Source organism: Silene latifolia, chromosome X, assembly GCF_048544455.1.
Source record: "Silene latifolia isolate original U9 population chromosome X, ASM4854445v1, whole genome shotgun sequence".
Lineage (NCBI taxonomy): Eukaryota > Viridiplantae > Streptophyta > Magnoliopsida > Caryophyllales > Caryophyllaceae > Silene > Silene latifolia.
Window position 1 is genome coordinate 95406551 of NC_133537.1, and position 16245 is coordinate 95422795.

The window sequence follows — 16245 nt, forward strand, 5'->3', positions numbered from 1 at the left end:
ATTGGGCTAAGTAAGCATCTTCCCGATCCTTAAAATCTTGCTTGTGCATCTCTTGCATAAGTAGAGTCATGTAGTCATTGCTTGCTTTAACACCTTCGGGTTTGAACTCTTGATACTTGAATGGATAGGTTGGTGTGACAATGGAAGAGGAGGGCATTTCAATTTCACCCCTTTGTTGACGGATGATGTATTCGGCTTCTTTTGAGAGGGGAAGAAGGTAGTTGGTCCGATGGACACTCAAACGGCAAATCTTGGAAGGCAAAGTAAAAGATCTAGCCTCATTGGTGAGCCACCCATACTTGGTGTTAAGAGGGTTATGAGTGACCCACTTGTACTTGTTAATCATGGCATCCATGTCAATGCAATGACCCCCTTTTTTCGCCACATACTTGCTATCCTTGTTGAAATTCGGATCAAAGTACTTAGCCAAAAGAATGACTAGACCTCCATTTACAATAACGGTGGTGCCTTGTTTTCCAAAATCAACATTTAGCCATCTTTCCGCCAAAAGCCTTAGAGAATTGTAAGGCTTGGTGAATTCCCTTCCAATATTTAAGGTCGACTCAAGAAGAACACAATCGAGCTTGGTAAAGTGGTTAGTGTCTTTTCTTGCAATGATGGTATTCCCGATGACCTTGTGCCACACTTTAATGCCCGGACGGTGGACTAATAGAGCGCGACTAGCATGATAGTTCTCAAATTTCCTCCCGAAAATCGCCTCCCAAAGAGGAGCGGGGTCATACTTTCCGGGATTCTTGAAATAACTAGGTGAATCATTAAGACCCAATGCTTTACCCAATTCATCAAAGGTGATGCGCCTACTCACATTAGCAAGGTGGAACTCGATGTTTTATCTAGTCTCTACCTTAGTAACTTTCAAAGAACTCAAGAGTTCTAAGGTAAGGGAGGGGTATGTCAATTCTCTTGTAGCAAACAATTTTCCCAACCCCATGGCTTCAAAGAAGGCTTTCGTTTGTTCAAGGACACCCAACTTGTTCAAGGACACCCAACTTGTTCAAGGCATCTTCACATATGAATTTGGTGGATAGAAAGGATTTTCTAGCATACTTGGCAAATGTATCCCTATGGGAGTTAGAAATGAAAATTACCTCGGATAGTTTGATAATTGAGCAATTTCCGGAGTTGTTGATGTTGTTGCTTCCAAGGGAGGTTGTTGTTGTTGCACTTCCAAGTTTGAACTAGCTACCACCTTAGCCAATGAGGCTTTCTTTGCTTGAAGACTCTTTTGTCTTGTTGAGAGTGCATTTGCCTTAGGTGCCTTTGTTGCTCCTTTTGTCCTTGCCATTGATGATTTAACCAAGAAAAGAGTGAAAATCTTTAATTTCCAAGTATACCCAAATCGATTTCAAGATGAAAGGCTTTGCCTTTATAATTTCAAAAATCGACTCAAAGGTTGAAGATTTTGGTGCATGGTTTGATTTTTGTTGGAAGAGGAGTGATTAATTGTTGTTAAAAGGAAGTTTGGATTTGATTTTGTTGAATTTGGTTGAGGAAATCTTGTTTTGCTGATGGAGAGGATAGGGGTTTTGAGTTTTGGGTTTTATGGGTAGTGTTTTGAATGAAGGAATGAAGAAATGAATGTGGGATAGGGTTTTTAAAGTACCCGAAAAATTTGAAACAGCAGGGGAAGACGGGCGTCTTTCCTTCGGGATGCTCGGATTCTGCCTGTTTTGGTTTGAGAATTCTCACCTAAAGACGGGCGTCTTTCAGCAAAGACGCTCAGATTCATCGACTGTGGGACGGGCGTCTTCTGCTGAAGATGGGCGGATTCTCAGACAGTGAGATTTCTTGTTTTTCACAAGAAAAAAGATGGGCGTCTTTCCTTCCAAGACGGGCGGATTTCTGAAGACGAGCGTCTTCTGTACCAGGACGCTCAGATTCTTCAACAGTCCCAAAATTTCAAATTCTCAGCTCAGATGGACGGGCGGATTCTGACAAAGATGCCCGGATTGCCTGAAGACGGGCGGATTCCCATGAAGACGCTCGGATTCTCCCTGTTTTACCCGGATTCAGTTCCATCCGTGCACTTGCATATCCCTTGTCATTTTTCATTCTTCAAATCCAGTGTTCTTCATTGTAGGGGCACTACTAAGGCATGAATAACCTAGGCAATTGCTATCCTCACACTAAGCTAAAGCACTACACATCAATTAAATCATTAGTCCCTCCCTCACTTCTCTCAAAAATGATAATTATCTTGATCAAAGCATAAAAATCCAACAATGACAAAAATGCAATGTAAGAATTAAAAAGCGAGTTAGGGAGTTAGAAATATTTACAAATGGTGGTTTAGGGAGGACTCCACCAAAATCTCATCCTTAGTGAGATGTCATGGGGGCATGTCCAAGGTGTTGTTGATGTTGCTCAACACCTTGAAGAAGTAATCAAAAGCTTGTTCATTATCATGATAAAGGTCTTCAATAGACCTTTGCCCTTGTTATCGGTCTTGATCGATAGCATTACCAATATAGGGATTGAAAATCCCTTCAAACTCATCGTCCCAAAGACCACAAACTTCATCTACTTGATCACTAAAGATCTCTTGAGTTGATAGAGACAACTCCCCTAGTTTCTTGTCTTGGCCAATGAGGGCATCCTCTTCATTGCTTGACTTTGGTGAGCTTTTCAAGCTCTCTTTGTTACAATTCACTTGCTCTTTAAAAGGAGCATCTTCAATTTTCTTCTTCCATTGGAATTCCGACTTCTCCTATCATCCTTCCGGCTATAATGATCAACCATAAAACATGGTTCATGCAAACGGGGAGCTCTCATGGTCTTGTCAAGATTGAAAGTTATGCTCTCATCTCCCATTTCTAGGGTGAGCTCTCCATGCTTCACATCAATCACCGCACCCGCGGTGTGTAAGAAAGGTCTTCCTAGAATGATTGGAATGTTGGAGTCTTCTTCCATGTCAACAATGACAAAGTCCACCGGGATGAAAAATTTCCCAATTCTTACGGGAACATCTTCCCATATCCCTAATGGTGTCTTCGTCGATCTATCGGCCATTTGGAGTGTGATATTGGTGCATTTAAACACTCCTATCCCTAACCTTTTACTCACCGAGGACGGCATAACACTCACACTAGCCCCTAGATCACATAAGGCTTTGTTGATCGTGGTGTCGCCAATGGTACATGGTATTGAGAAGCTTCCCGGATCTTTGAGTTTTGGAGGTGAACTCCCTTGAAGTATTGCGCTACTCACCTTAGTGAAGGTGATAGTATCAAGCTTCCGGAAACTACTCACTCATTATCATGTGATGGGTAAAAAATGTAAGGATTCATAGGATCACATTTCATCAAACATAACATGTGCATAAGTTGAGATAACAACAAGCAAGCAAATAAACTATGAAAGCATATTAATTTAAGCATGAATCATCCCCCATGTTGGTTTCCCCTAATTACCCATTAACCCTAGCTAAGGAAACTACTCACTCATTATCATGTTGAACATGCTAGCAAGGTTGTCAATCATACCAACAAAGTGAAACATGATGAATTAATGAAAGTGATTTACAATAATTAAAGAGGGATTAAGAGAATTATACCTACTAATGATTCCAATAATAAAGCAAAGAATAAAAGAATTACTTGATGCTTGATTGAGAGGTTGTCAATCTCCCAATAATAACCCAAATAATCTTCAATTACTCAAAATAAAGGATGAACAAGAGAGATATTAAGGAAATAAAACTTGTATTAAAACTTGATTAAATGTTGATACAAGATTAAACAGAGATTTGACTGATATTAACTACTCTAAAGATTGCTAAGAAGAACATGCTCTTCTAATTAGACTAATGGGGTATTTATAGTGGGGATTAGGTGCATGAATTAGGGTTAACTAAGGGCTTAAATGACGATTAAGTTCCTTGTTGAGGAAACGCCGGTCTCTTTTGGAAGACTCCGGTCTCTAGAAAAAGATGTGCATCCTTCCTTGAAGCTTGAAGAAGACGAAATGGGACTGTCTGGGAATCCGGGCGTCTTTAGCACGGGACGGACGGATTTGGCGGTCTCTGCCCGGGCGTCCAGGTGGTGAAGACGGGCGTCTTCTAGAGCTTTTGCCCGGGCGTCTTGGGGGTGAAGATGCACGGATTGTGGCTTGGTGGATGGGCGTCTTCTAGGCAATCCGCACGGATTGTCAGGCAGTCTTGTTCCTTCTTCTTTTCTTCCTTTTTCTTCATAAAATCCTTGAAGATTTTCTCGGGGATGCAAGGATCTTTTCTCATCATTGCCCATCTATTATAGTATGTACAAAGGCCTTCTAATCTTGTCTCTCCTTGATGCTTGGTCATTGAATTCAATCAATTTAGCCTCATTTTGCCATGAAAATGCAAGGTTTGCACTCCTTTCCTACCAAGGGATCAAAACCTCAAAGAATATGCAAAATAATGAACTAGAGACAATAAATGACTCAAATATGCACTAAAAAGCATGTTAACAAGGCTAATTCGGGGACTAAATATGCTCTAATTATGGTCACATCAAATATCCCCAAACCGAACCTTTGCTCGTCCCGAGTAAAGAGGTGACCAAGACTAGGACCATTATTTAAACTAACCTAATAACATAGCCGATATGAGACAATTAGCGGGTCTCACTCCGCCTCTTCAACTCACAACAAGACAACCATGAGGTAGGATGCCTTCTTGCAAGGCAAGGCGGGTCTTGCCAAAATGGCGACACATCCAAACATTAAGCGCACAAAATCAAGTAATGGATGCATCTACAAAAGAATAGCCACTTTCCTCATCTAAGTGGCGGAAATTATCTACAAGGGAAGCAATTCAATGGTACACACTCCTTCATAGATGCAATTTATTCAAACTACTAAGCCTAGAAGGATACCAATAAATCACCTCCAAGTTGTGTCAAGCTAGGGTACCTTTGTCCACAATCGTTAAATGCTTTTGTCAAGAATAGACTCCCTATGGTGTTAGAAACACTGGAGGATCGCGAAATTCCCCCTCTTGCCTAGACAATATGAAGGGTCGTCCCCTCTCTACCATGCACAAAAATGGATACGGTGGATAAAGGGATCAATAGATATTTGAGTTTCACTTTGGGAGTTTGCTTTTGTTTTTGTTTTTCCCCCCAATTTCTTGTGGTATTTGACATTTGAGAACACTTCCTTGCCATTTCTTTTTGATTTTTGGCATTTCAATACTTGACAACTTTCAACTTTTCTTTACATTTCTGAACATTTTCAAAGTCACCCCATATGTAGTGAGGGTGGCTTATATTTGAAGCTTTAGGAGTTCTATTTTTGCTCCTCTTTTCATTTGATGCATTTTGCAAACTTTCTTTCACTTTTCATTTCATTGAACTCAAATTGATTTCTTTTTGTGGTCATTCCCTTTGATGACAAAAATGTGGTAGAACATGGATGATGGATGCATGCATGGTTTCAAGGGTCACCTTGGAATAAACGGTAGCCAAGGAGTTATCACACCACAAGGTACTCTTGACTAGGCCTTAATCCATGGGTCAAAGGATACTAGCATGACACATTCTAGGGTGTTTTACAAGTATTCTAACAAGCAAAGTCTTAAGAAGAAAAAGCATCTACTAGGGCCTATATACACTTGTCAAACTTCCTGGTAGACGGTTTGCAAAATTTTCTAACATGCAACTACATGCCATGATGCAACTAGCATATAAACATCCTAATGCAAATGATTCTACCAACTAATATGACATATAAACTAAATGCAAGTCCTAAGTTCACATTGTTATACCGCATCAATCAAAATAAAGCCACATAGTCATTAACATAAAGAGGAAAAAGGAGATTGGAAAGATCATACCATGCGGTCTTCAATTTCCTCATGTCTCGGATGTGACGTAGTCGATCAATGTGAACAAGGATAGAACAAATACAATATATACAACAATATATACATGACTACACTACAAAGGAAATGAACTTGTTTTTGGTTTTTCAAATTTTTATGGTTTTTCGAAATTTTTTGATTTTTTTTTTGATTTTTGAATAAAAGTTAAGTTAGAATTCCCCATCCCCACACTAATATGGGCATTGTCCTCAATGACCAAAATGATGGGAAATCATGCAAGCATGATGCATGAATTCTACACTAAATGCAAGCTATACTAATCTACACTACATGATGCATGGGTTTTTGTTTATGACGGAGAGCGTAATTTAGATTACCTCCCGTTGCGTATGCATGTACTTCCCCAAACCGAGTTAGACATTATTTCTAATGTCCTAAAGTTGGGGTAGTTCATGCACACAAGATGCAATGCTTGAAACTAAATTGTCATTTTGGATTTTCGAAAGTGGGAACAATGAAATAAGAACACCTCAATGGGGCCGAGGTGTTAGTCCTCTATGTTGCTAGGACTCTCCAACCATGATCAGGATAAAGTAAATAAAACAAAGAAAGAAGTAGACAAACCTCAAGAGGGTAGGAGCCTCCAAAGCTTGCTAGTCTTCCACCATATCATCATTATCATCATCTTCCTCAATAGAAGTGGACTCATCACCACTTCCCTCTTCACTTTCTTGCTCACTTTCTTCATCATCCTCTTCTTCTTCTTCATTATCCTCTTTATCAATGCTATCATCAACGACCTCATCACCGACAACCTCATCGTCACCCGGAATCTCACCCCTAGCTTCACTCGGAAAGAAGACTTCCATATCCGCCCAACTAGGCAAAGGACATGAAGGATCAAGTAGTCCTTGCCTAGCTAAATGAAGGAGGGGTGGATATTGGGCTAAGTAAGCATCTTCCCGATCCTTAAAATCTTGCTTGTGCATCTCTTGCATAAGTAAAGTCATGTAGTCATTGCTTGCTTTAACACCTTCGGGTTTGAACTCTTGATACTTGAATGGATAGGTTGGTGTGACAATGGAAGAGGAGGGCATTTCAATTTCACCCCTTTGTTGACGGATGATGTATTCGGCTTCTTTTGAGAGGGGAAGAAGGTAGTTGGTCCGATGGACACTCAAACGGCAAATCTTGGAAGGCAAAGTAAAAGATCTAGCCTCATTGGTGAGCCACCCATACTTGGTGTTAAGAGGGTTATGAGTGACCCACTTGTACTTGTTAATCATGGCATCCATGTCAATGCAATGACCCCCTTTTTTCGCCACATACTTGCTATCCTTGTTGAAATTCGGATCAAAGTACTTAGCCAAAAGAATGACTAGACCTCCATTTACAATAACGGTGGTGCCTTGTTTTCCAAAATCAACATTTAGCCATCTTTCCGCCAAAAGCCTTAGAGAATTGTAAGGCTTGGTGAATTCCCTTCCAATATTTAAGGCCGACTCAAGAAGAACACAATCGAGCTTGGTAAAGTGGTTAGTGTCTTTTCTTGCAATGATGGTATTCCCGATGACCTTGTGCCACACTTTAATGCCCGGACGGTGGACTAATAGAGCGCGACTAGCATGATAGTTCTCAAATTTCCTCCCGAAAATCGCCTCCCAAAGAGGAGCGGGGTCATACTTTCCGGGATTCTTGAAATAACTAGGTGAATCATTAAGACCCAATGCTTTACCCAATTCATCAAAGGTGATGCGCCTACTCACATTAGCAAGGCGGAACTCGATGTTTTATCTAGTCTCTACCTTAGTAACTTTCAAAGAACTCAAGAATTCTAAGGTAAGGGAGGGGTATGTCAATTCTCTTGTAGCAAACAATTTTCCCAACCCCATGGCTTCAAAGAAGGCTTTCGTTTGTTCAAGGACACCCAACTTGTTCAAGGACACCCAACTTGTTCAAGGCATCTTCACATATGAATTTGGTGGATAGAAAGGATTTTCTAGCATACTTGGCAAATGTATCCCTATGGGAGTTAGAAATGAAAATTACCTCCGGATAGTTCGATAGTTGAGCAATTTCCGGAGTTGTTGATGTTGTTGCTTCCAAGGGAGGTTGTTGTTGTTGCACTTCCAAGTTTGAACTAGCTACCACCTTAGCCAATGAGGCTTTCTTTGCTTGAAGACTCTTTTGTCTTGTTGAGAGTGCATTTGCCTTAGGTGCCTTTGTTGCTCCTTTTGTCCTTGCCATTGATGATTTAACCAAGAAAAGAGTAAAAATCTTTAATTTCCAAGTATACCCAAATCGATTTCAAGATGAAAGGCTTTGCCTTTATAATTTCAAAAATCGACTCAAAGGTTGAAGATTTTGGTGCATGGTTTGATTTTTGTTGGAAGAGGAGTGATTAATTGTTGTTAAAAGGAAGTTTGGATTTGATTTTGTTGAATTTGGTTGACGAAATCTTGTTTTGCTGATGGAGAGGATAGGGGTTTTGAGTTTTGGGTTTTATGGGTAGTGTTTTGAATGAAGGAATGAAGAAATGAATGTGGGATAGGGTTTTTAAAGTACCAGAAAAATTTGAAACAGCAGGGGAAGACGGGCGTCTTTCCTTCGGGATGCTCGGATTCTGCCTGTTTTGGTTTGAGAATTCTCGCCTAAAGACGGGCGTCTTTCAGCAAAGACGCAGATTCATCGACTGTGGGACGGACGTCTTCTGCTGAAGACGGGCGGATTCTCAGACAGTGAGATTTCTTGTTTTTCACAGGAAAAAAGATGGGCGTCTTTCCTTCCAAGACGGGCGGATTTCTGAAGACGAGCGTCTTCTGTACCAGGACGCTCAGATTCTTCAACAGTCCCAAAATTTCAAATTCTCAGCTCAGATGGACGGGCGGATTCTGACAAAGATGCCCGAATTGCCTGAAGACGGGCGGATTCCCATGAAGACGCTCGGATTCTCCCTGTTTTACCCGGATTCAGTTCCATCCGTGCACTTGCATATCCCTTGTCATTTTTCATTCTTCAAATCCCGTGTTCTTCATTGTAGGGGCACTACTAAGGCATGAATAACCTAGGCAATTGCTATCCTCACACTAAGCTAAAGCACTACACATCAATTAAATCATTAGTCCCTCCCTCACTTCTCTCAAAAATGATAATTATCTTGATCAAAGCATAAAAATCCAACAATGACAAAAATGCAATGTAAGAATTAAAAAGCGAGTTAGGGAGTTAGAAATAATTACAAATGGTGGTTTATTGAGGACTCCACCAAAATCTCATCCTTAGTGAGATGTCATGGGGGCATGTCCAAGGTGTTGTTGATGTTGCTCAACACCTTGAAGAAGTAATCAAAAGCTTGTTCATTATCATGATAAAGGTCTTCAATAGACCTTTGCCCTTGTTATCGGTCTTGATCGATAGCATTACCAATATAGGGATTGAAAATCCCTTCAAACTCATCGTCCCAAAGACCACAAACTTCATCTACTTGATCACTAAAGATCTCTTGAGTTGATAGAGACAACTCCCCTACTTTCTTGTCTTGGCCAATGAGGGCATCCTCTTCATTGCTTGACTTTGGTGAGCTTTTCAAGCTCTCTTTGTTACAATTCACTTGCTCTTTAAAAGGAGCATCTTCAATTTTCTTCTTCCATTGGAATTCCGACTTCTCCTATCATCCTTCCGGCTATAATGATCAACCATAAAACATGGTTCATGCAAACGGGGAGCTCTCATGGTCTTGTCAAGATTGAAAGTTATGCTCTCATCTCCCATTTCTAGGGTGAGCTCTCCATGCTTCACATCAATCACCGCACCCGCGGTGTGTAAGAAAGGTCTTCCTAGAATGATTGGAATGTTGGAGTCTTCTTCCATGTCAACAATGACAAAGTCCACCGGGATGAAAAATTTCCCAATTCTTACGGGAACATCTTCCCATATCCCTAATGGTGTCTTCGTCGATCTATCGGCCATTTGGAGTGTGATATTGGTGCATTTAAACACTCCTATCCCTAACCTTTTACTCACCGAGGACGGCATAACACTCACACTAGCCCCTAGATCACATAAGGCTTTGTTGATCGTGGTGTCGCCAATGGTACATGGTATTGAGAAGCTTCCCGGATCTTTGAGTTTTGGAGGTGAACTCCCTTGAAGTATTGCGCTACTCACCTTAGTGAAGGTGATAGTATCAAGCTTCCGGATCGACTTCTTCTTTGTGAGGATGTCTTTCATGTATTTTGCATAGGCCGGCACGTGATTGATTAATTCCGTGAAAGGAATTGAGACTTCCAAATTCTTCACAATTTCCATAAATTTTCCAAGTTGGTCATCAAATTTGGGCTTGGCTTGACGACTTGGAAAAGGAAGTCTAATCACAATGGGCTCCTTCTCCTTGACCTTGTCTTCATTTTTCTTTGAAATTTCTTCTTTTGATGGTTCTCCATCCTTGGAGTTTTGCACAATTTCTTCTTTGTCACTAGCTTCCACAACTTCATCCTCAACTTGCTTCTTCGGTGCTTCATACCTTGTACCACTCCTCAAGTGAATGGCACTAACCGTTTCATATCTTGGGGGATTACTTTGAGGTGGTAATTGCCCCTTTTGTCTTTGGGAGCTTGAAGATGCTAGTTGAGTCAATTGGGTTTCCAACATTTTGGTGTGAGCTAGGATGTTGTTGATGGTGATTTCCTTTGCTTAACTATCCTTTTGCAATTGAGTGAAAAACTCTTGTTGATTCTTTTGCATTTGGAGGACCGCTTTTTGAACATCAAAACCATGGTCATTTTGTTGATTGTATGGAGTTTGATTTTGGTAACCTTGGTTTTGGTTGTAAAAGGGTCTTTGATTTTGGTTTCTCATGGGAGGTGGGGTGTATGTTGGTTGAGGGTTTTGAACATTTTGGCTTTGTATGAGAGATTTGGATGGAATTTGGTGTTTTCATTGTAATAGTTTGAATAAGGGGTACCACTCTTGTATGCTTGGAAAGCATTCACTTGTTCATTTGTTCCCCTACGTTCACCTTGGTCATGTCTCAAAGTTCCACAATTCTCACATATCCCACTTGGGATTGCTGAAGATGCCGTCATGACATTAACATGATGCTTTGGTGATTTTGAGGATTCTTCAAGTCTAGCCATAGATTTTTCAAACATCAAATTGATGGTATCAATGTGAGCACTAAGTTGAGCACCCAATTGAGTAATGGAGTCCACTTCATGCTTTCCTCCTCTAGTAGCCTTGCGAGGTCTACTATATTGTGAGTTATGGACCGCCATTTTCTCAATTTTGTTCCAAGTTTGATTGTCATCAACTTCGGTGAACATTCCATTTGATCCCATGTTGAGAATGTTCCTTGAATCTTCATAAAGACCGTTCCAAAATTGTTGTACCAAGAACCACTCACTAAGTCCATGGTGAGGACATGAGCGACAAATTCCCTTGAATCGCTCCCAAGCTTCATACAAAGATTCTTCATCCCTTTGCTTAAAGCCCGTGATTTGAGCTCTTAGCATGTTAGTCTTTTCCGGTGGATAGAACTTTTTGTAGAAAGCTAGAGCCAACTTTTTCCGAGAATCAATTCCGAGAGTAGCTTTATCAAGGCCTTTCAACCATTGTTTTGCGGTGCCAATTAGAGAAAAAGGAAATAAGACCCATCGAATTTGGTCTTGAGTTACACCGGTTTGAGAAATCGCATCACGGTAATCACAAAAAGTCTCCGTATGAGAATGAGGGTCTTCATTAGGCATCCCCCCAAATTGGCTTCTTTCGACTAATTGGATAAATGCGGATTTGGCAATAAAATTTCCAGTTAGATGTTGTGGTGTAGGAGTACCATTGGGTAGGTTCTCCTCGGTGGGTACGGAATGTGATGAAAACTTAGGCATTGTGGGTTGATTTTATATTGGATTTTGTGTTGGGTTCTCCTCACCTTCTCTTGCAAAAGGGTTGATGAACTCAATAGTATTTGGTTGAATATCTACAACCTCAAAAATACCTCTCAAAGTTCTCCTAGCAAGTCTCCTATTGGTTGTCAAAGTTCTTTCAATTTCGTGATTAAAGGGTAACAAGTCACCTTGTGACCTTCTAGACATGCAAAATATCAAACAACTCGAAAACAATTAGAATAAACCTTGAGGAGTTTTACTTCCCCAAGGCAAAGAAAGACACAACTAATAACAATATAAGAAAATCTAAATCAAGTTAACACCGTCCCCGGCAACGGCGCCATTTTTGGTCGGACTATATTTTTCGGTTACTTGTCGTTAGGAGCACCTAGACCAAAACACAATTTATAACTTCATAAACAACTCTACAATTAGTAAAGAGGCAAGTAAAGGTCGGATCCCAAGGGACGGGAATTGAGATGAGATTTCTATTGCAACTAGTGGTGTCTTAAGGGTGTCACAATTGGAGTTTGAAGTAGAAGATCACTAAACTAAATAGCAATGAAAGTAAACAAGCAAGATTAATTAAAAGGGATGTAAACAATTGATAAAAGGCACTAGGGTGTCATGGGGTCATAGGGGATTCATGGGAATTGATCATACAAACATATTCTCAAGTTATAAGCAAGCAATTATTGCTGTGATGGATCGAGTTGGTTTATATCTTACAATCAAAGGAAAGTTTGGGTCCCGGAGCTGAATCGATTAGATTGTACAATACCTACAAGTCGACTTAATATTTCCTACTCAACAATATGCCTGGTCTAATGAGACTTGAGTTGGTTTATGTCTTACAAGTCTCATTGAAAAGATAGGTGATGGGTAAAAAATGCAAGGATTCATAGGCTCACATTTCATCAAACATAACATGTGCATAAGTTGAGATCACAACAAGCAAGCAAATAAACTATGAAAGCATATTAATTTAAGCATGAATCATCCCCCATGTTGGTTTCCCCTAATTACCCATTAACCCTAGCTAAGGAAACTACTCACTCATTATCATGTTGAACATGCTAGCAATGTTGTCAATCATACCAACAAAGTGAAACATGATGAATAAATGAAAGTGATTAACAATAATTAAAGAGGGATTAAGAGAATTATACCTACTAATGATTCCAATAATAAAGCAAAGAATAAAAGAAGTACTTGATGCTTGATTGAGAGGTTGTCAATCTCCCAATAATAACCCAAATAATCTTCAATTACCCAAAATAAAGGATGAACAAGAGAGAGATTAAGGAAATAAAACTTGTATTGAAACTTGATTAAATGTTGATTACAAGATTAAAGAGAGATTTGATTGATATTAACTACTCTAAATATTGCTAAGAAGAACATGCTCTTCTAATTAGACTAATGGGGTATTTATAGTGGGGATTAGGGGCATGAATTAGGGTTAACTAAGGGCTTAAATGACGATTAAGTCCCTTGTTGAGGAAACGCCGGTCTCTTTTGGAAGACTCCGGTCTCTAGGGAGACTCCGGTCTCTAGAAAAAGATGTACATCCTTCCTTGAAGCTTGAAGAAGACGAAATGGGACTGTCTGGGAATCCGGGCGTCTTTAGCACGGGACGGGCGGATTTGGCGGTCTCTGCCCGGGAGTCCAGGTGGTGAAGACGGGCGTCTTCTAGAGCTTTTGCCCGGGCGTCTTGGGGGTGAAGACGCACGGATTGTGGCTTGGTGGACGGGCGTCTTCTAGGCAATCCGCACGGATTGTCAGGCAGTCTTGTTCCTTCTTCTTTTCTTCGTTTTTCTTCATAAAATCCTTGAAGATTTTCTCGGGGATGCAAGGATCTTTTCTCATCATTGCCCATCTACTATAGTATGTACAAAGGCCTTCTAATCTTGTCTCTCCTTGATGCTTGGTCATTGAATTCAATCAATTTAGCCTCATTTTGCCATGAAAATGCAAGGTTTGCACTCCTTTCCTACCAAGGGATCAAAACCTCAAAGAATATGCAAAAAAAAGAACTAGAGACAGTAAATGACCCAAATATGGACTAAAAAGCATGGGAACAAGGCTAATTCGGGGACTAAATATGCTCTAATTATGGTCACATCAATTAACTTAGTAAATAGGTCATTCGTGTCAGGTTCGTGTTTAGAGAGCTCAACCCAAATCCAACCCAATTAAATATCGTGTCGTGTTCGTGTCGGCCCACTTACATAAATGGGTCGTTAAGTCTCAACCCAAACCCTAAAATCTCATATTAATTGGATTAATATTGCATGATTTATGATTTTTATGAGATAAAAATGGATTAAAAGTGGTAAGATAGTTAAAAATAGTTAAATTTCGAATTGGGCCATGAAACTTTAATATGTTGTCACATGCATAATTTACAGAGTGTATGTAAATTTCGAGATTAAATGATCTCATTTAGCATGATTTATGAATTTTTAGTGTAAAAATGATATAAATAGTGACTATTTTAGCATAAATTGCTAAAATGAATGAATTGCATGGCTTGAGAAAATTATTTTAGGTTGAATTAATATCCCAGTAATCAGATCTAAGGTTGTAAAATTAATTGGATTAATTTTTGGAAACTTTAGATGTTTTATGAGATAAAACCGATAAAATGCAACTATATTTTCTCAAAATTAATTCGAAAATTTTAACCATGTTTTTCGATATTATGATTGTCATAGAATTATTCCAGAATTTTCAAAAATTTAAAATTCAAAATTCAAAATTATTGTCATAAATTGACTGATGACTAATTTTTGAGTCCTAAGAGTGTTAGGATAATTAACTTGAGCTTAGATGTGATTTAAGTGTTAATTTGTGGTTTAAGAAGTTATTATCACGCATTTCCATAAAACCGGGTTATATATACGACATAAGTTAAATAGGGCGATTTGGCACATAATTTGGCATGATAGATACATATTATAATGCTGCATATTTCAATTGTTGAATGTCTTTTATTTATATAATTTTGAATTATGTAATTGTATCTTAGTATGGCCTTAGTTTTAATCGATATTACCCGTAATGAAAGGGAATATTGATTCGGTAGTAATTTAATGTGATCTCATATCACCTTTATTTTATTAGTTTTTCATTTTACAAATGTATAATAGGAATAGCTTTGTATTTTTATTATTATTTGTAAATATGGAGTATCTTCCAAGACGGTGCCATTCGGAAAAGAGATCCGACGAAGACGATGTTCTTGGGAAGCGTGCCACTTGAAGATTCAAGGGACCAAAGGAGTTGGTTTCCGAATATGTAATAGATTATTTGATTTTCTATTTTTAGGAAGGCCATACTAGGAATTTTATTATTGCCTTGCATTTCTTTTAATATGTTACATGCATTGCCAAATCGCCATAAACAACAACATGCATATCATATCGAGTCATCGACCGTGTCAATTACAATTATCGTAGTTCACCGCTTTAGTTCACTTAAAACGTGATAGATAATAAATTGACAAGACCTCTCACTTTTAATAATTGAGAAATTAGCCTTACCAAATAGTAGAAACCATGAATCCCAATTTCATAAGAAAGTAGATTCGGCTCACCGGGGTACTAAACTTGTTACGTTGGGTAAGTGGGTAATAAAATGTTATTACATCGAAATTTGGATTGAGCTCAACGGAAGTATTCGTGACCGTAGTCGCATGTGTTCCAGGCTAAAAGATAAATATTAAAGTAATTTTTATCGACCGAGAGTTCTAAAAGTAGAATCGATTAAGAGGTTAATCCACCGAGTTATATTGACAAGGGATGACTCGGCTCACCATACCCGAGTTAATATGAATTTGGATCTCGGAATCATTTATGATAGTTGGGTAGAGGTCACTATATAAATGCTATAACTTGTTTAAAATATTTACAAGTATTGTCAAAACGATAGATGTTCATTAATTCCTTCACTTCCTATTTTGTAGTCAAAATCTTTTTCTCAATTGCAATGGCAACTCCAATCACATCCGCAACCACTAGCTCCAACACGCTCACCAATGTGTCATAGCTCCGATCCTTCATGGATCGTTGTAAGTTAGAAAAGAATGGGTCCAATTTCGCCGATTGGGACGCGCAACTTCGCTTGGCCGCGGAAGGTGACGACAAGCTTCGTTACCTTATCGAGGCATCTCCCGCCGAACCTAATGCTAGGTCCACCGCCGCCGCTAGGCAAGCCTATGAGGTTTACCAAAAGGAGTCGGCCGCGATAAAAAATGTGTTGATGTGGACATGGCCCACCTGCAGGCCCCGGTTCGATCTGCGGGCATGCAACGGTCTTTTGAAAGCCACGCTCAGCGGCGTAAAAATGCTTTCGACCGGATCGTTTTAGATCGGTTGGTTTCGTCTCGGTAAGGGTCTCAAAACAATTAGAGATGTTTGGAGTCGCCACCAAGCATTTGTGGGATGCTTGGAACCCGTTCGAAATCCACTTTATACCTCGGTCAAATCGAAGCACAAAGCAGCGTTTGACATAGGTACTAAAGATAAGGAAATAGTCCCT

The 16245-nt window shown here is 39.6% G+C and overlaps 1 non-coding gene across 1 annotated transcript; it reads left to right on the forward strand.

Moving 5' to 3' along the window:
- The first annotated feature begins 11224 nt into the window (after positions 1–11224).
- On the forward strand, positions 11225–11331 carry LOC141624132 (small nucleolar RNA R71). The gene has a single exon (XR_012533942.1). It is a non-coding gene; the product is annotated as a small nucleolar RNA R71 (small nucleolar RNA).
- Positions 11332–16245: the final 4914 nt, after the last annotated feature.